At 42.4% G+C, this 23,293-nt stretch overlaps 1 protein-coding gene across 3 annotated transcripts in view; it reads left to right on the forward strand.

The window, feature by feature from the left end:
• nr5a2 (nuclear receptor subfamily 5, group A, member 2) overlaps nt 1-23,293 on the forward strand; it is a 106,832-nt gene that overhangs the window by 24,907 nt on the left and 58,632 nt on the right. The gene's annotated exons all lie outside the window — the stretch shown is intronic.

The raw sequence follows: 23,293 nt of genomic DNA on the forward strand, positions 1-23,293 counted from the left end.
GAGGTAAATGGAAAATACTTGAAAAATACAGTCAGACCCTATTACTATTAATGATAATGCATTTCATTAATTCATGAATTATGATATTGATATTCTCACCCGATCAACCCATTTAGTAGTAATGCATGCCTAATTGAAGTATTTAAATTTCATTGATGTGTTATCGAACTCTGTTTCCGAAAGCTCTGCTTTCAGTGAGGATACTGCAGCAGACAGTTTTCCTGGCCAGTTTGGAGCCAAAGTAAAGTTTGGTTGACATACTTTGTAGTGTTTTGTCAACCAATCACTAACAGCTGCTTACCAAAACAACCCTAGATGGCCAACGATGAGTCTTCCTGTAAAAACCTGATTATTCCAAACATTTTTAGTCCCTGAGAGGAATGGGAAATGTTTCCAGCGTGGTTTTCGTTTGCTCCGAGGTTTATTTGTTCAGTAGAGAAGGTTAATATGCGGAGAGCAACATGAAAAGGCTCTGATGATTCTGTGTGGATCACCTGTTTTTCTTTCATTCTCTTTCTCTGCCCCCTCTCTTATCTCACTCTTTTGTCTGTTTACTCCGTAGCCAAAGGCAGACTGCATATTCATGTACTAGGGCCCCCATTTACAGTCCTCTGAATTTTTAGGGGAGGGAAATAGAAATGTAATATTCAACACAATCCAATTCTGTATTAGGGGCAAGAGCTCTCGAAAACACATGTTGACATTTATCACGCGGCCAATCCCTATTGACATTTTCTATATCTGAATTAGCATCAAATAAAAATGTTTTATTGTACAGTACTTCACTGAGTATATGGACTGGAGAGTTGGGTGTGGTTGTACATGTTTTTTTAGCCCATTTAAGCCACTGAATGATCATTGTGCAGTGTGTGGAGCAGCATACCTCTCCAAACTCTCCATTCGAATTCAATTACCTATATCCACTTGTAGATGTCGCCCCTCGTTCACTTCAGAATGAAATATCATTATGTCCAAGCTAATGACTGTCCATATTACTCATGGACTTAATTGGAACAGAGCCTCAGGTGTTTTAAAATGGTGGAGAACGACCCGCGGTAAATTTGGGGGCTAATTCCTGTACCAATATTCCTGTATCCGCCGCCCCTTCTGTAGTGGTATGGTAACAGGCGGGGTCACGGGGGGGGGGGGGTTAATTCACTGATTCGCTGAAGTGACTGAATAATTAGGGTGTGCGTTTTTTTACGCTACCTCATCTAGCTACTCGAGTTCAGACTAAAGGGTCTTGCCTAGCAGGGCTGAAAAATGGTGTGCTAGCAGGCAGGCACTAACAGCTTTCCCTGTACACTAGAACCCACCCCCTCTTGTTTCTAATTAGTAGATAGTTGTACAGCTATTGTTGAGCAGAAAACTTAGTGTTGGTGATGAGAGAAAAGCCCTGTGTAAGCCATGCACTGTTTCCACAAGTGCTGGCAAATTGGAGCTCTGCTAAGCTAAGGCAGCTACTGATACAGTAGACAGAGAGGCTTTGTGGGATGTTGCCCCCCTGCATTTTGGCCTTTTCAACACTCTGAACCACACATGCTACTGTAGGAAGATAAATGTCTAAATTTACTTGTACTGTATGTACTGTGTTTTCATACTAATTCAATGATTTGACTCAATCTGTGATCATCATTGTCAGAATCATAAAATGTGTGTATGCGTGTGCATTTCTGCACATTTTTTATTTTATTTAACTAGGCAAGTCAGTTAAGAACAAATTCTTATTTTCAATGATGGCCTAGGAACAGTGGGATAACTGCCTTGTTCAGGGGCAGATGACAGATTTTTACCTTGTCAGCTCGGGGATTTGAATTTGCAACCTTTCGGTTACTAGCCCAACGCTCTAACCACTAGGCTACCCTGCTGCCCCGGAATATTACATTTACATTTACATTTTAGTCATTTAGCAGACGCTCTTATCCAGAGCGACTTACAGTAGTGAATGCATACATTTCATTTCCTCTTTTTCTTTTTTTTTCTGTGCTGGCCCCCCGTGGGAATCGAACCCACAACCCTGGTGTTGCAAACACCATGCTCTACCAACTGAGCTACAGGGAAGGCTCAGTGAGATATTCAAATACTGCTTACTACTGGTGACCTCTGTAGACCGCTACATCTAATATATAAATAATTTCAAAATGAGGACAGAGAGCGGGCGATAAACACAGGAAATACTCATGGAATAAAAGCTGGTCTGAGACCCCGGCTCCGAGGGCACTATAAATACCCCTCCATCTACAGGCCCCTATTATTAGCTTGGTAAGAACAAAATAATTTATATGGTAATGGAGCCGAATGGTGAGAAGCTTCTGCCAAAAGTGTTTAAAGATTTAGTTTCCATAAGTTGGACCTGGTTACAGGAGTCATAAATATTTAGCCATTAGATATCACTGAAGAGAGGAGCCCCATTGTGTTGCTCTGCAGCTGAGCAGCCGGAGAAGAAAGACACTTGGCCAAGAATTGTTTCACAATTCTCACACCTTTGGATTAGATCTTTAACTGTACTTTTATGTATATTTTTTGGTTCCAGCCCTACCTACCTCAGTCTTAACTCATTTCACATTTGGACTTTTTTAAGCCAGGTGTCCTGGTTTGGTTATTACTGTAATAAATGGTAATATGAGGGGGAAAAGTATGGAGTTTTGGGAAGGGTGGCTTTTTGCATGTGAATGTCATTTTGATAGCAAGTGTGCATGTGTGTGTGTGTGCTTGTGAGTGTGTGTGTGTGATTTAGGAGTAGCGTCCCTCCCCATTATTGCTGGGCTCGCTCTGGGCACAGAGGGAAACAGATGTGTGGCTCAGTGTGGCTAGATGTCACTGAGGGGGTGGCACAGCAGGGTTGGCATGTGTCTGTGGCACTTTTCCCATAGCCTGGCAAGCCTTTATGCCAGGCACCATTTAAAAAACACCCAATCACACCAACCTGTGGAATGTAATGGTAATAAATTACTAATTGACATGTTTACATTTCATCAACGTTTTATCAACCTCTTTCTCTGAGGGCATAATTTCTAGTGGGGTTGTTATTGGGATTGTTATTGATGCCCCTTCTAGACCAGATCTGAGCCAAGGTTAAGTTTGGTTGACATACACACACACACGGACGCAGTCCCTCCACCTTAAGAGCTTTTTCCAACCAATCATTACCCAGACTATTAGTGTGTCTCTTCTCAGGGCCAGGCTGCCATTGGGTTCACAGGAACAATCAGACTTACTCATGCTGCATGTGTGTGCGCGTGCATGTGTGGTGCATGTGTGCATGCATGCGTATGTCTGTGTGTGTGTGTGTTTACTCTATGTGTGGCTTTGTAAATGCGTTTCTGTATGTATGTCAGTTTGTCAGTGTCTGTATGTGCATGCATGTGTGTGTGTCAGGTTGTCTGTATGTGCGTGTGTGTGTGTGTGTGTGTGTGTGTGTGTGTGTGTGTGTGTGTGTGTGTGTGTGTGTGTGTGTGTGTGTGTCATTAGCCGCTCTGCCCATGAGCTGAGGAATGATTCATACCGGGGTCCATGGAGAAAACCACCTCGGCTTCTGGGCCTCTCCTCCATTGTTCCAGGGATAGGATGCGTGAGCTGCGCTTTTCCTCTAGCTTCCACCAACACAATGGGACCAAATTAAGTCTCCAATTGTGGTTATTGATTCATATGTTTCTATTATGTTTCTATTATTCCTCCCAGCTTCTAGTTTTGTTTTTATCCTCTGATACTTATAACCCCACTATTATTACGCTATTATTCCACCACAGAATAATTGTGTTGTGACAAGACAACTTACTTGTTTATGCTGCAGTTAAAATGGACCCGACACACGCACATGCACGCACACACAAACACACACACGCACTGTAACATAACAAGTCGATTTAGTCCGTCAACCTGATAAAACTCAACCGGGCAAAGCCCACGACGCTTTGACATGTGGCGCCAATATTTATTTTAGTCCTTTCACGGTTGTTCTGGGACAGCTTGGGCTTCGGGGTTCCTCTCCTCCGAGGTAATGACGATGACAATACCAGACCTGCCATTAAGTGAGGGGGGACTGTATTAGGGCCTTGTTTCTGGGCCCATACCCAGCTGTGCTGCCCTGGTCCTTATTGGATTAGCAGCTGGAGATGACAGGAGAGGACAGGAGAGGAGAGGTGGGGGGGTGGGAGGGGAGAGCGAAGGAGAGGAGAGCGGAGGAGAGGAGAGGGGTAGAGTGGAGAGGAAAGTATAGGATAGGATAGGAGAGCAGAGCAGAGAAGCCTCAGTCTGCCTCTTGACTTCACTGCTTGTCTTTGACTTAAATGCTTCATTCAATCAAACACGTATTGCAGTTTTAACACAGTATTATGTAGACATATTATTTTATGTGGTTGAATTAAATTGTTAAATGATCTCTCCAATTAATTTAGTCAACCGGGCACAGATGTCATTTCAACAACTAGTTTTGATTTACATTGGGTTGATTTGTTAATTAACGTGAATTCAACATGAAATCAACAAAACATGTCACGATGTCATTAGATTTAGATTAAAAGTTGAGTGAAACAAAGACAAAATTCCCTTACGTTGATTACTTTTTGCAAATCCAATCAGTTTTCCACGTTGATTCAATGTTATCGCATAGATTTGAATTGTTTATAACTTGGAAACAACATTGATTCAATCAACCAGTGGGTAAAGATGTATTCACAAAAAAATGTAAGGAACAACAACATTGACTCTGAGCTATGTAAGGCCTATGAAAGAAGAAAGATAGAATCTCAAAAAAAAAAAATTCTCCAATTGAAAAATATAGATCAGCAATGGAATTATTTACAGTGCTTACTCCGTGTACTGCCGTTCATACGTCCCTCTATAGTCTACAGGGCATAGATGTATGTGTGTGTGTGTAGTGTGTTTGTGTACATACATTTTTTATAGCGTGTACGTCAGTCAATCTCTCAGGACGACAGTCAGAATCCCAGGGGTTTTATAACGTACCTGAATATTCTCAATTTATAGATTTATCTGAGTGTATAATGTACTGACCTGATGCTTTCCCACACAGCCGCATAATTTCACCGGCCATACATATTGCATGAATTTACTTTTGTGAAATTGCAGCCTTTTTTTCTACAACCTCTCCGCATTCGACCCCTCCTCTCTCCCCTCCCACTGCAACCTCTCTCGGAGCGATCCAATTTTAAGGTGCTGGCGGGACACACACACCCTGATTGTGTTTTTTTACACCCCATAACCGGGGGAAATTAATACGGCGTTTTAGGCGTGATCTGTGAACTCGAGGGGTGAAAGGCGGGATGGAGGTGAAGGGGGGTCGGATTTATATCTACACCCCCTCACCCACACCCCCGCCACCCCACTGCCATCCCCAAGCCATACTTCCCACCCCCCACTCTCCCTCTCGTCGCGCTCTTGTCACTGAGGTCAGCTCTGACAAACTGCGCGCGCGCCGCTGGCGTCCCAGCTGGCAGAGATTTGTAACTGTGTCCCTGGTCCATTGCATTTGAATTATTCCACAGGCTAGCCCCCCGTTTCTCTTTCTTTTTCTCTCTCTCTCTCTCTCTCTCTCTCTCTCTCTCTCTCTCTCTCTCCCCCCCCCTCTCTCTCTCACTTTACATTAGTGCCCCAGTGAGAGAGAAAGAGAGAAAGAGTCAAAAAGAGGGAGAGAGAGAGAGTGATGGAGAAGAAGGAAGGAGGGAGGAGGGGGAAGATGAACAAGGGCCGGGGAGAGGCACACCAAGGGCAAGGGTGCATGGTGAAGGACAGGGGGGGAAACAGGTGGAAGGTTAATGGGCCTGGACCGGATCCACCAGACGCTCAGGCTTGATATATGGGCCCTGGGCCTGGTGCAGGCATAGGTTTTCAAAGATATATTATTTCATTTGAGGAGCAGCATTCTCAGTCCCTGCATTTGTCCACTGATAGATGATATCCCCCCGCCGTGCCCCGCCAGGCAGCCACAATTGGAGATGGCGTGTGAGTTTTTGTAAGGGCTTGCTCCTGTACATATTTTTTTTACTCACTCTCTCATGCTCCCTCTCTCTCTCTCTCTCTCTCTTGCTTCCCACTCTCTCACTAAACTTCACTCTTGCTCACTCACTCTGCCCCCCCTCTCTCTCTGTCCACCCTCCCCTCTCTCTTGTCTCTGTCCCACCCTCCCCACCCCCTCTCTCTCTTGTCTCTGTCCCAGGCTGAAGTCTGCTGGCAGCCTGTTTTTTTAAGCTGCTATTTTAGTGGTAACAAAATCTTGTTGATCAGGGCAGGATGGAGCGCGAGGGAGGTCATAAAAGCCTCTTTTCATTCATAAATGACTGAACAACGGGCAAAAAAATACTCTCTCCCATAAATACTGAAAAAGCTGCGTATTTTAGCTTTCCGATAATTCCGATATATGCCGAAATGTTCCTTTTCTTATATAGTGTCAGATAATATGATGGATTTTTGACGGAGAGCATATAGACATCTGGCAAGCAAGGTTCTCAAAATGGAACCATTTTAAGTCTTGAGCTACTACAAGAATCCAGGATATACACAAAATTACATCGACATTTGACAGATCACTCACTCCGTTTATTTACTGCTGAACCATGTCTCTGTTTTTTCATGCCTAGTCGCTTTAGAGTCGCTTCAGCCCCATTTGACCATTGACAACCACTCTGGACCGTTCTTTCCCCCTGTCTGTCCTGTTCGACCATTACTTCCCATTGTCGGTCCTCCCTCGGTCCCTGGACAGCAATAGCCCCGGCCTAGAAGACAAGTCTGGACAAGTCCAGAACGTTGTATCCTAGAGCCCCGGTAGTCCCCTGAGACTCTCCCCGGGACCGGAAGGAAGCGGAGGCACTTGTTAAAAGGAAAGATTTAGGGCTGGCTTTCCCCACAGACGGGCGGAGAACGAGACATCGGGGAGAGCTTCGAGGATTCGTTGAGTCTGCTCATCCACTTGTTGCTTTGATGGTGGATAAAAGGCTGGCATGAACTACAAGTTCCTGGAGAAGAAACTGATAGACTCATCCGCCTCAGACTCTTCTCTTCCGCACTTGCCGTTTTCCCCCCTCCTCCGTCCTTTCATTCTCTTCCTCTTCGACTGGCAAAGGAATATGCAAAGGAAGAATGGGAAAAAATAATCACACCCCCACACACAATTTCAGAAGTGAAACATTGCAGAATTCGCTGATACTCATCCGCACCAAATCCTCATCCGCACCCTTTTCCTCCTCCCCTTCTTCCTCGTACTCTTTAACTGATTCTGTTATGATGGCAAAGGAAACAAAATAGAATGTTCCCCCCACTCGCAATTTTTCCGAAGTTGAACATTGTTTATCATTGGAATTCGCATTTGTGAGCACTTTGGCTTCTCTGTTAGTGTAAGCGAAGAGAGCAGGTCCATGTTAAGTCTTATTTATGGACGATCAGGCTCTTGCCTTTTTATTGGCAGGTCATGGTGCTGATTAAGGTGTGGAGTCTGTGGACGCTCGGCAATGCTGTTAGCACGGGGGCCCACACTACTCCTGTGCAATTTCACGACGCCGCCCACAACTAGGCGTGCAAAATCAGCGGGCGAGCGAGTGGTGGCGAAATGGGAAAACAAAATGGATATTGGGTGTTGATTTAGCCGGCTAGCTTGCTAACAAATCAACTCAACGGCTCTGATGCTAACGCTAACTCGGGCGGTGTCTCCGGCGAAAAAACTCTTACATTTTACTTCTCCACCCTCACTCAGCCGTAACTATTCTTATGAGCCGACATTAAAAACAATAGCGCATACGGAGGGAGTCCACTTTCCAGAGTGTCTTCCATCAAAAGACTTAACAACAACATATTGCTCAGAGTTCACAAGAGCTGAGAGAAAACAAGTAGCTTCCAGTAAAGCATTGTTATCTGCAGGTCAACTGGTAATGTGTTGTCACAGACAATACATATACACACCAAGCGCTAGTATTTACTCCCAGTACACTCTAGAGTTTCCTTTAGGTCAAAGGGGCTAAGGTGTGGCCTTTCTGGACTCATGTTGACCGGCCCCTGCCATCTCCAAACTAAACTCACTACACAAAGCCACGTGGTCACTTCAAGTGATTTATAAACTTAATAATAATGTTAATGAAAAAGCACTTATAATTGCTTAAATACATGTTTACAAAATGCTTATGAATAATTATATACACATTTTGAATTGTATTTACACTATTTATAAATCATGTATTAATGCTTAATCATGAAAGTTATTATGAAGTGTTACTGATGTATCTATCCCTCACATGTTTTCCATCCACTTGTTTTCCATCTAAAGTTACATCTCATGTATCTTAATATGTCCGACATGCGTAACTACAACAGGGCCTTGTCTCTCTCCTACAATCATGATTCAGGCTTTATAAAAGGAAGATTGCGGGTCTCGCTCTCCATTGTTAGCCCCGGCCTTAATTATCTGCTTGTAATTTGGGGTGCTGGCTCGAGGTTAGCTGGCTGGCTGAGGTCTGCCACCCTCATCACACAACCTGTCAACAGTTGTTCTCTACGTCTATTTTTGCTGCTTATTTACGGGCGGCTATTCTGGACACAGTGGACAGAGGCGTCTCGCTGAGAGAGAGAAATAGAGAAAGAGAGAGAGGGAGAGAGAGACCAAAGACAATAGATAAGCAATGGGATGAAAGGATACCGAGAGAGTGCAGGCTTACAACGGGGGGTGGGTTTCGGGGGAACTTATGTTTAACCAATGTAGGGGTGATTAGATTTGTACTCTGATGAATGACGTGGGTTCTGGAGGGGGTAACGCTAGACGTGAGCGTTAGTTACGACGGGCGAGAAATTCACGAGGCCCACCATGCACCTATAAAATGTCTTTAGCATCACGGACGGCTATAGTAGGAGAAAAACACCTGTTCGTCATAGTGTTTTTTTCTTTTTCTTTCTTTCATTTTCTTTATTTCTTTCTGTCTTTTTTACTTTCTCTCTCTCTCTATCTCTCTCTCGCACTCTCTTTCTCTCTCGCTCTCTCTCTCGCTCTCTCTCTCTCTCTCTCCTTAATTCAGCACCTGGCATGGTGCAGAACTAAATTATCCATACATATAAAATAAATGTACGGTCTAATAATAGATATTGTGACTGCGTTCTTTTCAGATTGCACACTTAAAGGGGGATAAAAGGGAACTTTTTACGATCACTGAAACAATGAAAAATAAAAACAAAATATTCCGAATGGACTCAAGGCCCAGCACTTTTTAACTGCCTCAGAACCTACCCTGCTAGGGGTGTCGACAGGAGCATTCAATTGAGAGAGGTGAATAGATAGACAGATTGTTTCAGAGGTACACACACGCGAACGCAGGTACACACACACACACACACACACACACACACACACACACACACACACACACACACACACACACACACACACACACACAACATACAGACAGACAGAACTGTAGCGGCCTTCAGTCTCTCAAAAGAGTTATGTAAGCGTGATACACACAAGCACACACACTCTCCCTGATACATTCGTCACAATGGTCTGTTGATAAAGAAGGCTTTTCACTATCCACAAGAGAGACAACCTTTCACAGCCTAGTCATTCAATTACATCTCACTAATTGTTTGTGTTTAGATCACACATCCATAGATCAATTTGTTTAATTCAGATGTTAATTTCATATCAAAGCCCCAATCAAAGTGGGTTTCTGAGTGGCCCCAGCTGTGAAGTGCCAGAGCCAGACAGTCTGTTAGTGCTAATGGGAATGTATGTCTCCTCTTCAGACTGAGAGAAGCATCTGTCTGTGCATTTTAAAACACTCTTGTCTACTCAACGAGGCTGGGCAAGTGTATCTCCTCTGGACTGCATTATAAAGGCTAGTCTATATCCATGTACCTGCATGTGTATGTGTGTCATTTCCCATGCAAACACTCATATACTGTACACACACACACACACACACACACACACACACACACACACACACACACACACACACACACACACACACACACACACACACACACACACACACACACACACACACACACACACACACTTATATACATACATACATACATACACACACACACACACACACACTCATATAAATACAGTGGCTTGCGAAAGTATTCACCACCTTGGCATTTTTCCTATTTTGTTGCCTTACAACCTGGAATTAAAATGGAGTTTGGGGGGATTTATGTCATTTGATTTACACAACATGCCTACCACTTTGAAGACCACTTTGAAGATTACTGTAGAACAAACAAGAAATAAGACAAAAAACAGAACTTGAGCATGCATAACTATTCACCCCCGAAAATCAATACTTTGTAGAGCCATCTTTTGCAGAAATTATAGCTGCAAGTCTCTTGGGGTATGTCTCTATAAGCTTGGCACATATAGCCACTGGGATTTTTGCCCATTCTTCAAGGCAAAACTGCTCCAGCTCCTTCAAGTTGGATGGGTTTCGCTGGTGTACAGCAATCTTTAAGTCATACTACAGATTCTCAATTGATTGAGGTCTGGGCTATGACTAGGCCATTCCAAGACATTTCAATGTTTCCCCTTAAACCACTCGAATGGGGCTTTAGCATTATGCTTAGTGTCATTGTCCTGCTTGAAGGTGAACCTCCGTCCCAGTCTCAAATCTCTGGAAGACTGAAACAGGTTTCCCTCAAGAATGTCCCTGTATTTAGCGCCATCCATCATTCCTTCAATTCTGACCAGTTTCCCAGTCCCTGCTGATGAAAAACATCCCCACAGCATGATGCTGCCACCACCATGCTTCACTGTGGGGATGGTGTTCTTGGGGTGATTGGAGGTGTTGGGTTTGTGCCAGACATAGCGTTTTCCATGATGGCCAAAAAGCTCAATTTTAGTCTAATCTAACCAGAGTACCTTCTTCCATATGTTTGGGGAGTCTCCCACATGCCCTTTTGGCGAACACCAAACGTGTTTGCTTATTTTTTTCTTTAAGCAATGACTTTTTTATGGCTACTCTTCCGTAAAGCCCAGCTCTGTTGAGTGTACGGCTTAAAGTGGTCCTATGGACAGATACTCCAATCTCCACTGTGGAGCTTTGCAGCTCTTTCAGGGTTATCTTTGGTCTCTTTGTTGCCTCTCTGATTAATACCCTCCTTGCCTGTTCTGTGGGTTTTGGTGGGCGGCCCTCTCTTGGCAGGTTTGTTGTGGTGCCATATTCTTTCCATTTTTTAATAATGGATTTAATGATGCTCCGTGGGATGTTCAAAGTTTCTGATATTTTTTTAGAACCCAACCCTGATCTGTACTTCTCCACAACTTTGTCCCTGACCTGTTTGGAGAGCTCCTTGGTCTTCATGGTACCGCTTGCTTGGTGGTGCTGCTTGCTTAGTGGTGTTGCAGACTCTGGGGACTTTCAGAACAGGTGTATATATACTGAGATGATGTGACAGATCATGTGACACTTAGATTGCACACAGGTGGACTTTATTTAACTAATTATGTGACTTCTGAAGGTAATTGGTTGCACCAGATCTTATTTAGGGGCTTCATAGCAAAGGGGTAAAAATATATGCGCACACCACTTTTCCTTGTTTTATTATTATTTTTTATTTTAAATAAGTATTTTTTTTCATTTCACTTACCAATTTGGACTATTTTGTGTATGCCCATTACATGAAATCCAAATCCAAATCCATTTAAATTACAGGTTGGAATGCAACGCCAATGGGGATGAATACTTTTGCAAGGTGCTGTACACACACACACACACACACACACACACACACACACACACACACACACACACACACCCTACACACTCACACCCCCTACCTACCCTACACACACAATATCGACAGCCCTCCTTACCATAAAGTAGCCTATAGCCATAAATCGCAGAATCAAGTCAAACAAGGCATGGAATGAAAATCAAATGAGCCCACCACAGATCACTCAGGGATCGGCTGCCCAGGCTTAATGCAGAGTATTGCCTGCTAGATTGAACACTGTGGAACAGATCAATACTTCCCAGCGCCTTAGTCTTACAGAGCACAAACTCATTTCACATTTGGAAGTCATTATTTTCTCACTGTATTTCAGTTTGGAGGGAGTTGGGTGTCGGGGATGGATTCGGAGTGTGTTTGTGGGGCGGGGGGTTACGGGGTGTGTGTGTATATATGTGTGTGTGTGTGGAAGGGTGTATGTGTGGAAGTGTGTGCGTCTCAGGGAGGGTTACTTTTGGGAGCTCCTGCTCCCCTGGCTTCATGTATATCAGGAGCCTAATGTTCATTTGAATAGTTGATTACGCCTCTCTGTTTTTGATAATTAGTTGATAGCTTCTGAGCTTTAAGCCCTCAAGATCCCATGCAGCAAACTCAGGCCATTTTTTTTTACGTATTATGAACATATCAACAACGGTACTCATAGATGGTTTACGCCATGCTCTTAACTGACTATTTCAAATCCAGAAATGAAGCAGCTGTACCAACTGTGTTTCTTTCTCATAACCACATTTTTGTGTGATTTTTGCCTTGTGTTTGCCTAGCCTGGTTCCAGATCTGTTTGTGTTGTATAGCCGTGGCATACTGCTGTGGCATGCCACCAGATCTGAGATCAGGCTACAAAAAGTTTGCCTTCCCTAAAATGCATCTCTACTCAATGCTGTACATTTGATTCTATGTTATCATATCCTGACATTATTTCCCAGCAATCAAAGATGTCTAGATTATTTTATTTGCTAGTGTTTTATAATAACTCCACAAAATAAAGCATTTATATTGTATTAGTAAATTGTGTATTTATTATTTATTAATCATTACATAATATACAGTGAGGGAAAAAAGTATTTGATCCCCTGCTGATTTTGTACGTTTGCCCACTGACAAAGAAATTATCAGTCTATAATTTTAATGGTAGGTTTATTTGAACAGTGAGAGACAGAATAACAACAAAACAATCCAGAAAAATGCATGTCAAATAAGTATTTGACCCAAAACATGCAAAACATGACTTACACTTAGTGGCAATCACAGAGATCAGATGTGTCTTGTAGTTGGTCACCAGGTTTGCACACATCTCAGAAGGGATTTTGTCCCACTCCTCTTTGCAGATCTTCTCCAAGTCATTAAGGTTTCGAGGCTGACGTTTGGCAACTCGAACCTTCAGCTCCCTCCACAGATTTTCTATGGGATTAAAGTCTTGAGACTGGCTAGGCCACTCCAGGACCTTAATGTGCTTCTTCTTGAGCCTCTCCTTTGTTGCCTTGGCCGTGTGTTTTGGGTCATTGTCATGCTGGAATACCCATCCACGACCCATTTTCAATGCCCTGGCTGAGGGAAGGAGGTTCTCACCCAAGATTTGACGGTACATGGCCCCGTCCATTGTCCCTTTGATGCGGTGAAGTTGTCCTGTCCCCTTAGCAGAAAAACACCCCCAAAGCATGTTTCCACCTCCATGTTTGACGGTGGGGATGGTGCTCTTGGGGTCATAGGCAGCATTCCTCCTCCTTCAAACACGGCGAGTTGAGTTGATGCCAAAGAGCTCCATTTTGGTCTCATCTGACCACAACACTTTCACCCAGTTGTCCTCTGAATCATTCAGATGTTCATTGGCAAACTTCAGACGGGCATGTATATGTGCTTTCTTGAGCAGGGGGACCTGGCGGGCCCTGCAGGATTTCAGTCCTTCACGGCGTAGTGTGTTACCAATTGTTTTCTTGGTGACTATGGTCCCAGCTGCCTTGAAATCATTGACAAGATCCTCCCATGTAGTTCTGGGCTGATTCCTCACCGTTCTCATGATCATTGCAACTCCACGAGGTGAGATCTTGCATGGAGCCCCAGGCCAAGGGAGATTGACAGTTCTTTTGTGTTTCTTCCATTTGTGAATAATCACACCAACTGTTGTCACCTTCTAACCAAGCTGCTTTGCGATGGTCTTGTAGCCCATTCCAGCCTTGTGTAGGTCTACAATCTTGTCCCTGACATCCTTGGAGAGCTCTTTGGTCTTGGCCATGGTGGAGAGTTTGGAATCTGATTGATTGCTTCTGTGGACAGGTGTCTTTTATACAGGTAACAAACTGAGATTAGGAGCACTCCCTTTAAGAGTGTGCTCCTAATCTCAGCTCGTTACCTGTATAAAAGACACCTGGGAGCCAGAAATCTTTCTGATTGAGAGTGGGTCAAAAACTTATTTCTCTCAATAAAATGCTAATAAATTTATAACATTTTTGACATGCGTTTTTCTGGATTTTTTTGTTGTTATTCTGTCTCTCACTGTTCAAATAAACCTACCATCAAGATTATAGACTGATCATTTCTTTGTCAGTGGGCAAACATACAAAATCAGTAGGGGATCAAATACTTTTTTCCCTCACTGTAGGTCCTTATAAACCATTTACTAATCATTAGCCCTTTGACGCGTACGATTTACGTGACAACCAGACATGGTCAACAAACATGGTGCCATACATCCTCATCATGATCAGTACAACCTTCCAAAAAGCATTTTACACACATCATATGTGTCCATTACAATCTATACAAGAATCGGAATGCATTATTTGTCACCAATACTTGAAAACGTGAATAAAACACTAAATGCATTATGCTCCATACATACGTACGGTGTACTACAGTAATAACGACAACATGATATACAGAAACTATAATGATAACGTAATAAGGCACTTACTTTGATAGGAATGCACTCATGTCTAAAGTTATTATTAGTAAGGAAGTCAACAAAGAAGGCAATGCCGGCACGAGCCGGAAAATGTGCAAGGGGGAAAAGTTTGTGCAAGTTCTGTTCTGACTGGAGATGCGCAAACGTCTGCATTCTTGCTCTGGGGAAACACTGGGAAAGTGCTTGGGTTCTTGGACTACCAGGATTGGGCGAAGGCAGTGCTTAAACTTTCAATGCTTTGCGCCTATGGTCTTTTGCGAGGGTGGAGATTTCGCAAACCGGAACTCCCAAATTCGAATACGTATGGAACCAGAATTGAATCATGCAGCTGACCAAATTACGCAAGATTTTAGTTCTGGGTTAACCGAGATTACACTGCTCTAAGGAGTGACTGCTGCAATCCACACTTTGGTTTTAGTAGAAAAGTGATTGCAAAGAAACGCTTATGTTAGCATTTCTGGACTAAGAACATTATTTTACTCAGCATAGAGTAACATTATTTCACTCAACCATTTTGAGACCTTAAGGAGCATCAGGTACTGCAGGATTGTCTACCAATGGCATGTCCATCTTTTTGTGAGAAATTACACTGGTCACTCAAAACATTGATAAAGTATATATAAATAGCCCACACTTTAGATGAGGCCGTGCAAAAAGTCTTAACTAATGATTAGTAAATGGTTTATAAAGACCTATATTAAACATTGTATGAATAATCTTATGAATCATTATTGAATATTTTTAAGGTAGTAACTAGGTTACTAACATTTACAAATGTGGGAGTAATGATTAATAAATTATGAGTAAACTATTTACTAATCCATTATAAATGCTTTGTTACATGGAGTTATTATAAAGGGCTACCTTTTATCTATTTTAGGGCTATCCAGTTGACTCCAGTGTACCCCACTGGTAGAATTTAAGGAGTATGGCGCACCTCAAACTAGTCAACAATAAGTACACCATATAAATATGTCTATTGAAATTCCTGACTGGCGTCTCTCTGGTCAGTTTCTCTCTTGCCTTATTGATTTTTTTATATCTTTCATATGCTTATTCATCGGGGAAAAAGGAATACTTAAGTTGGGATACCTGATTTGGTCTGCAAATCCCTGTCTGAAATCTAAGAGGAAGGGTTTGTTACTTTCTTTGGTGACCTTGAAAACAACAAGACACTCCCAACAACACACACCAAAGAGACTTTGTATTTACCTCTTCTCTGTGTCGGCCAACTGTTCTCATAGTTCGCTCTTTTAACTGTTTGTATGTAGCTAGTACGGACAACTAGTGTGGACAACTGCTCTCCGTCATGTATCCAATTAATTCAGTGTCTGTTTTGGATATGTGGAATCTTTGACTGTAGCTCATTAAAGACACACTATGTAAGTTTAGTTTCTAATTGTTTACGCAAAATGTGGGCTTGAATGTTGGCGGTATGATTCATACACTATTATGGTTTCTTAATTCATTAAACCACACAAATCCTGAGTTTTGGGCCTTAGTTTTATGCTTTTGCCTATTGGTGTGGGGAGGTGTGCCCCTTTCTGACAAAAGTTGTGTTTTCCCTCTTTAATGCTAGAATCCTTAGTTGCTACACCCACTTTTGGACTTATACATGCATAATATATACCCATTGATTCTTGAAGAATACAATTTATAAATGTCTCATGAACTTAGTTCAACTGTCGTTCCCCATCAGAACCCAAAAGATATAGTACGTAAACAATGTCTACTAACATGGCTAACAATATCATTTTTTTTCTAACAATAGCTAAAAATGGCAGATATCCCTCCATCAGAGATGCATCTCTAATTTCTCCAGTGGATCCGTAACAGTGCTGAGGCGTGATGAGGTGAGGAGCGCACAGGAAGGACCTTATTAGAGCAGGGTTTGCGCCACTTTAAATCTTTTCCTTTGCCATTGGGCATGGGACAGGAGGGGAGGAAGGGGTTGCGGTGGGAGGCTAATCGAACAAATTGTGTTCTATAGGTCAGGGGACAGCCTCCTGAGTCTGTTAATGCGGTCACTATGGGAACTTATCAATCTCCGTGCCTCAGCAGTATCGATCACAATACGACTCTCTGTGAGACACACACACACACACACACACACACACACACACACACACACACACACACACGCTCCCTCCCCTCTCCCCGGCCTCTCAGAAAGGCAGACGGTCTGCTCTACCCCAAGTAACCAATCAGAAGCCTCGGCCACTGCTTCTTTATTCTGTTATCTAATTAATTTATAAGCCATATATATATATATATATATATATATATATATATATATATATATATATATATATACTGTTGAAGTCGGAAGTTTACATACACCTTAGCCAAATACATTTAGACTCAGTTTTGAACAATTCCTGACATTTATTCCTAGTAAAAATTCCCTGTCTTAGGTCAGTTAGGATCACCACTTTATTTTAAGAATGTGAAATGTCAGAATAATAGTAGAGAGAATTATTTATTTCAGCTTTTATTTCTTTCATCACATTCCCAGTGGGTCAGAAGTTTACATACCCTCAATTAGTATTTGGTAGCATTGCCTTCCACAAGCTTCCCACAATAAGTTGGGTGAATTTTGGCCCATTCCTCCTGACAGAGCTGTTGTAACTGAATCAGGTTTGTAGGCCTCCTTGCTCGCACACACTTTTTCAGTTCTTCCCACACATTTTCTATAGGATGAGGTCAGGGCTTTGTGATGGCCACTCCAATACCTTGACTTTGTTGTCCTTAAGCCATTTTCCACACCTTTGGAAGTATGCTTGGGGTCATTGTCCATTTGGAAGACCCATTTGTGACCAAGCTTTAACTTCCTGACTGATGTCTTGTGATGTTGCTTCAATATATCCACATAATTTCCCTTCCTTATGATGCCATCTATTTTGTGAAGTGTAGCAGTCCCTCCTACAGCAAAGCTCCCCCACAACATGATGCTGCCACCTCCGTGCTTCACGGTTGGGATGGTGTTCTTCGGCTTGCAAGCCTCCCCCTTTTTTCCTCCAAACGTAACGATGGTCATTATGGCCAAACAGTTCTATTTTTGTTTCATCAGACCAGAGGACATTTCTACAAAAAGGTACGATCTTTGTCCCCATATGCAGTTGCAAACTGTAGTTTGGCTTTTTTATGGCGGTTTTGAAGCAGTGGCTTCTTCCTTGCTGAGCAGCCTTTCAAGTGATGTTGATATAGGACTCGTTTTACTGTGGGTATAGATACTTTTTTACCTGTTTCCTCCAGCATCTTCACAAGGTCCTTTACTGTACGTTCTGGGATTGATTTGCACTTTTCGCAACAAAGTACGTTCGTCTCTAGGAGACAGAAGGCGTCTCTTTCCTGAGCGGTATGGCGGCTGCTTGGTCCCATGGTGTTTATACTTGGGTACTATTGTTTGTACAGATGAACGTGGTACTTTCAGGCGTTTGGAAATTGCTCCAAAGGATGAACCAGACTGTTTTTCTGAGGTCTTGGCTGTTTTATTTTGATTTTCCCATGATGTCAAGCAAAGAGGCACTGAGTTTGAAGGTAGGCCTTGAAATATATCCACAGGTACACCTCCAATTGACTCAAATGATGTCAATTAGCCTACCAGAAGCTTCTAAAGCCATGACATCATTTTCTGGAATATTCCAAGCTGTTTAAAGGCACAATCAATTTAGTGTATGTAAACTTCTGACCCACTGGAATTGTGATACGGTGAATTATAAGTGAAATAATCTGTCTGTAAACAATTGTTGGAATTGTGTCATGCACAATTACTTGTGTCATGCACAAAGTAGATGTCCTTACCGACTTGCCAAAACTATAGTTTGTTAACAAGAAATTTGTGGAGTGGTTGAAAAACAAGTTTTAATGACTCCAACCTAAGTGTATGTAAACTTCCGACTTCGACTGTACATTTATTTATTTATATTTATATATATCTATGCATTTATCTATACTTACCTCTTTGCCTTGTAAAAAGTCCACTTCAATGTGAAAGTTCTTTGGTTTTCCAAGGTATAGAGAAAATGCTCCTCTGTTGATATTGTGTGAAGGCTAAAACCTCTAGTTTGAGGGAGGATGAGTTATCATTTCTCTGTCCCATTGTGTAGGCTTATTTTGGACATTGGTATTTCTATTGCTGTTTAGAGACAATATCTGTATAGGGTTTCTGTGTGGTCAGGGGATAGGCCTGCGTACATTGGCCAAGTTACTTGATATAAAATGTAGATCTAAGTGACTTCTAAACAGGTGCAAGACGGAGGAAAAAGTTCAAGCATGTGTGTTCTACCTACCATAAGCCCCCCTCTATTCCACACTGAATTTCTGCAGACTGACCGGTCTGGCACCAAGACTAGAATGGACAGACAGACAGACAGACAGACAGGCAGGCAGACAGACAGACAGACAGACAGACAGACAGACAGACAGACAGACAGACAGACAGACAGACAGACAGACAGACAGGCACAGACAGACAGACAGACAGGCAGGCACAGACAGACAGACAGACAGACAGACAGACAGACAGACAGACAGACAGACAGACAGACAGACAGACAGACAGACAGACAGACAGACAGACAGACAGACAGACAGACAGACAGACAGACAGAGAATCGGAAGCAGTTGCCAATGACCGAGAATCAACTTCACAGAATGCTTCAGATACAAACTGACTGTACGGAACAGAATAAATCCTCCATTCTGTGCAATATTACAATCACATCTACTGTATAAAGGGTGGCAGGTCGCCTATCAGTAAGAGCATTTTGCCAGTAACTGAAAGGTTGCTGGTTTGAATAGCCGAGACGACAAGATGAAACATTTGTCGATGTGCCCTTGAGCAAGGCACTTAAATGTTTTTGTTTTTTTAAATGTCAACTTCATCGGATCCAGCACCGTCCCAACCTCAACATATGTGAAAATTGCAAGTAGGCAATGCCTACCCATAATTGGTTAAAATCACATGATGCTCACCGATGATGTCATTGGAAAAAAGTATCTTCCTCAATCTTTTTTTCCACAAAACATAGAAATGTGCCATTTTCACATTGATGTTGGGGTGGTGCTGGAGATGATGAATATGAAGTAGATTTTTTTTGTAAATGTCCTTTTAACCCTAATTTGCTCCAGGGGCGTTGTACTACTACAGTATGGCTGACCCTGTAAAACAACACATTTCACTCCACCCATCTGGTGTATGTGAAAATCAAAACATATACACTACCGTTCAAAAGTTTGAGGTCACTTAGAAATGTCCTTGTTTTTGAAAGAAAAACTATTTTTTTGTCCATTAAAATAACAGCAAATTGATCAGAAATACCGTGTAAACATTACTCATGTTGTAAATGACTATTGCAGCTGGAAACTACTGATTTTTAATGGAATATCTACATAGGCGTACAGAGGCCCATTATCAGCAACCATCACTCCTGTGTTCCAATGGCACGTTGTGTTAGCTAATCCAAGTTTATAATTTTAAAAGGCTAATTGATCATTAGAAAACCCTTTTGCAATTATGTTAGCACAGCTGAAAACGGTTGTCCTGATTAAAGAAGCATTAAAACTGGCCTTCTTTAGACTATTTGAGTATCTGGAGTATCAGCATCTATGGGTTCGATTACAGGCTCAAAATGGCTAGAAACACAGATCTTTCTTCTAAAGCTCGTCAGTCTATTCTTGTTCTGACAAATTAAGGCTATTCCATGCGAGAAATTGCCAAGAAACTGAAGATCTCGTACAAAGCCTTGTACTACTCCCTTCACAGAACAGCGCAAACTGGCTCGAACCAGAATAGAAAGAGGAGTGGGAGGCCCCGGTGCACAACTGAGCAAGAGGACAAGTACATTAGAGTGTCTAGTTTGAGAAACAGACGCCTCACAAGATCTCAACTGGCAGCTTCATTAAATAGTACCCGCAAAACACCAGTCTCAACGTCAACAGTGAAGAGGCAACTCCGGGATGCTGGCCTTCTAGGCAGAGTTGCAAAGAAAAAGCCATATCTCAGACTGGCCAATAAAAATAAAAGATTAAGATGGGCAAAAGAACACAGACACTGGACAGAGGAACTCTGCCTAGAATGCCAGCATCCCGGAGTTGCCTCTTCACTGTTGAGATTTCCCTTCACTGGAACTAATGGGCCTAGCCCAAACCATGAAAAACAGCCCCAGACCATTATTCCTCTTCCACCAAACTTGGTGAAGCGTGATTCATCACCCCAGAGAATGCGTTTACACCACTCCAGCCGACGCTTGGCATTGTGCATGGTGATCGTAGACTTGTGTGCGGCTGCTCGGCCATGGAAACCCATTTCATGAAGCTCTCTACGAACAGTTATTGTGCTGATGTTGCTTCCAGAGTCAGTTTGGAACTCGGTAGGGAGTGTTGCAACCGAGGACAGACGATTTTTAGGCACTGCGTGCTTCAGCACTCGTCGGTCCCATTCTGTGTAGCCTACCACTTTGCCGTTGTTGCTCCTATACATTTTCACTTCACAAAAACAGCACTTACAGTTGACCAGGGCAGCTCTAGCAGGGCACAAATTTGACGAACTGACTTGTTGGAAAGGTGGCATCCTATGACGGTGCCACATTGAATGTCACTGAGCTCTTTAGTAAGGCCATTCTACTGCCAATGTTTGGCTATGGAGATTGCATGGCTGTGTGCTCAATTTTATACACCTGTCAACAACGGGTGTGGCTGAAATAGCCGAATCCACTAATTTAAAGGGCTGTCCACCAGCTTTTGTATATAAACTGTATATATTGTATATATACATTCCCTTTCTAGCTGAAAAGCATTTCTGTGTCATCGCACCCACTTCATACATGCGGCCCACATACAGCCCAAGGATTTTCCCAGCATGCTTATCACCATTAGCCACAGCAGGCGAGAGGCCGAGGCCCAAACAGAGACTGTGCCATGATAAACAGACCGGGATATTTCCACAGGATCATAGATAGGAGAGGATAAATAGGCCCTGTCTCTCGGGAGAAACTAGCTGGCTGGCTCCCCCTAGGTCACATACTTAGCACATCCCAGGGATTTACTCACTCACTTAAGCTATTTTGACCTTCCATTATTACCATAGAAAAATAATTACTAGAAAGGACATTACAATTATATGATTATTACAACACTATTTTGTGTGTTGTTTCTTTTATATTGTTTTAAAGCGTTATTGGTAGTGTGCAATATGAGGTGTCACATTACAGATTTTTCTTGTAAATATCAAGACACATTTCAGTTGAATGCATTCAGTTGTACATCTGACTAGGTATCCCCCTTTCCCATACAGTCACTATCGATTATATTACATTTGGGCATGGCTTTCTCCATGGTTAAGAAAAATGCTTTAGAAACGAAACCCAAATCTAAACACCTACACCTAAGTACTATATGTCTAGGGTAGAATGTGTTTTGAAGTGAAGCAGGCTGAGTAACAGCCTGAGAACAGTGGAACCTACTCTAGGTGATTAATTCCTATCCCCAAGTGAATAGTACCATACACAAGGCCTGTTCGCCACCAGACGAACAGATGCCAACAGAAGAGAACTCAAACGATGCCATGCTCGAGAGTCCCCTCATTGAAGTGAACTTCAAACCTCACCTGTAGTTCTCAGAGAGAACATTGATACACATCCAGCTAGTAGGAGGGGAAAAAGACAGAGAAGTAGTGAGAAAGAGAGCGAAATCAGATGCGCATCTTGCTTTATGTAAATGTAATTTTGGAATATGAAGTCGCTGCGTTTGTGGGCAAAAATAATGCAATTCACTCTGTTCATTAAGGAGCACTGAAGGAGATTCTATTAATCTGTTCATTAGGCCACATCAAAAATGGAGCTACTTATTAAAATCAGATCCAGCTGTGTACCCTCGTTAGGCCGCGATACCCACCACGCTTAACAATGCTTGTGGCACTCGACCAAAAACAGCCCAAAAAAAGGGGAGAAGGAAAAAATAAAAAATAACACGCTTTGCCACATTTGCCAGTTTTGACTCCAGACCATTATCAACATTATCAGTGGCCTCTTCTTAGCAGGGGACGATGAACACATATTACTGTTGGGTTCTCCAAAAACACCATTCCCAATTAATTTACATTCCCGAAAAATGGGGGAAATGTTATTTTCTTAATCACTGTATTTTATTTTCTCTAAACCCTTAAGTCCTCTCTCTCTCTATCTCACTCCCCCTCTTATTCTTCCTCTCTCTCTCTCTCTCTCTCTCTCTCTCTCTCTCTCTGTGTGTGAAGTAGAAAATATTAATCTGCGCTTGTGGTTTTGAACAAAAGCTATGGGCAAAGCGATTGATCTGGACATTGATGCCCTCGCCTGAATGGTCATAAAGGTGTTAAATTGGTTTCTGGGAGAATATGTATTTTTCATTACAAGCACTGAGAGACGTTCCTTTTTGAAAATAAGAAAAAAGCAGCGATGATATTAAAGTATAGAGAAAGAACACCTTGAAAATAGCCTTAAATATGTGTTTGAACATAGTTTGGGCCTATCAGAGGTAAAATACTCTTCTTAAGGGGGGCTATTCAACCACTATCAGTGCCAAACCCAAAGTTAACATGTAAAATTACTAGATAACTCCAAGAAGTCTCAATTGTAAGGGTTTGGTCATCAGAAAAGGTTGGAATCTTTTTAATGAAGTAGTACA

Source organism: Salmo trutta, chromosome 22 (assembly GCF_901001165.1).
Source record: "Salmo trutta chromosome 22, fSalTru1.1, whole genome shotgun sequence".
Taxonomy (NCBI): Eukaryota; Metazoa; Chordata; class Actinopteri; order Salmoniformes; family Salmonidae; genus Salmo; species Salmo trutta.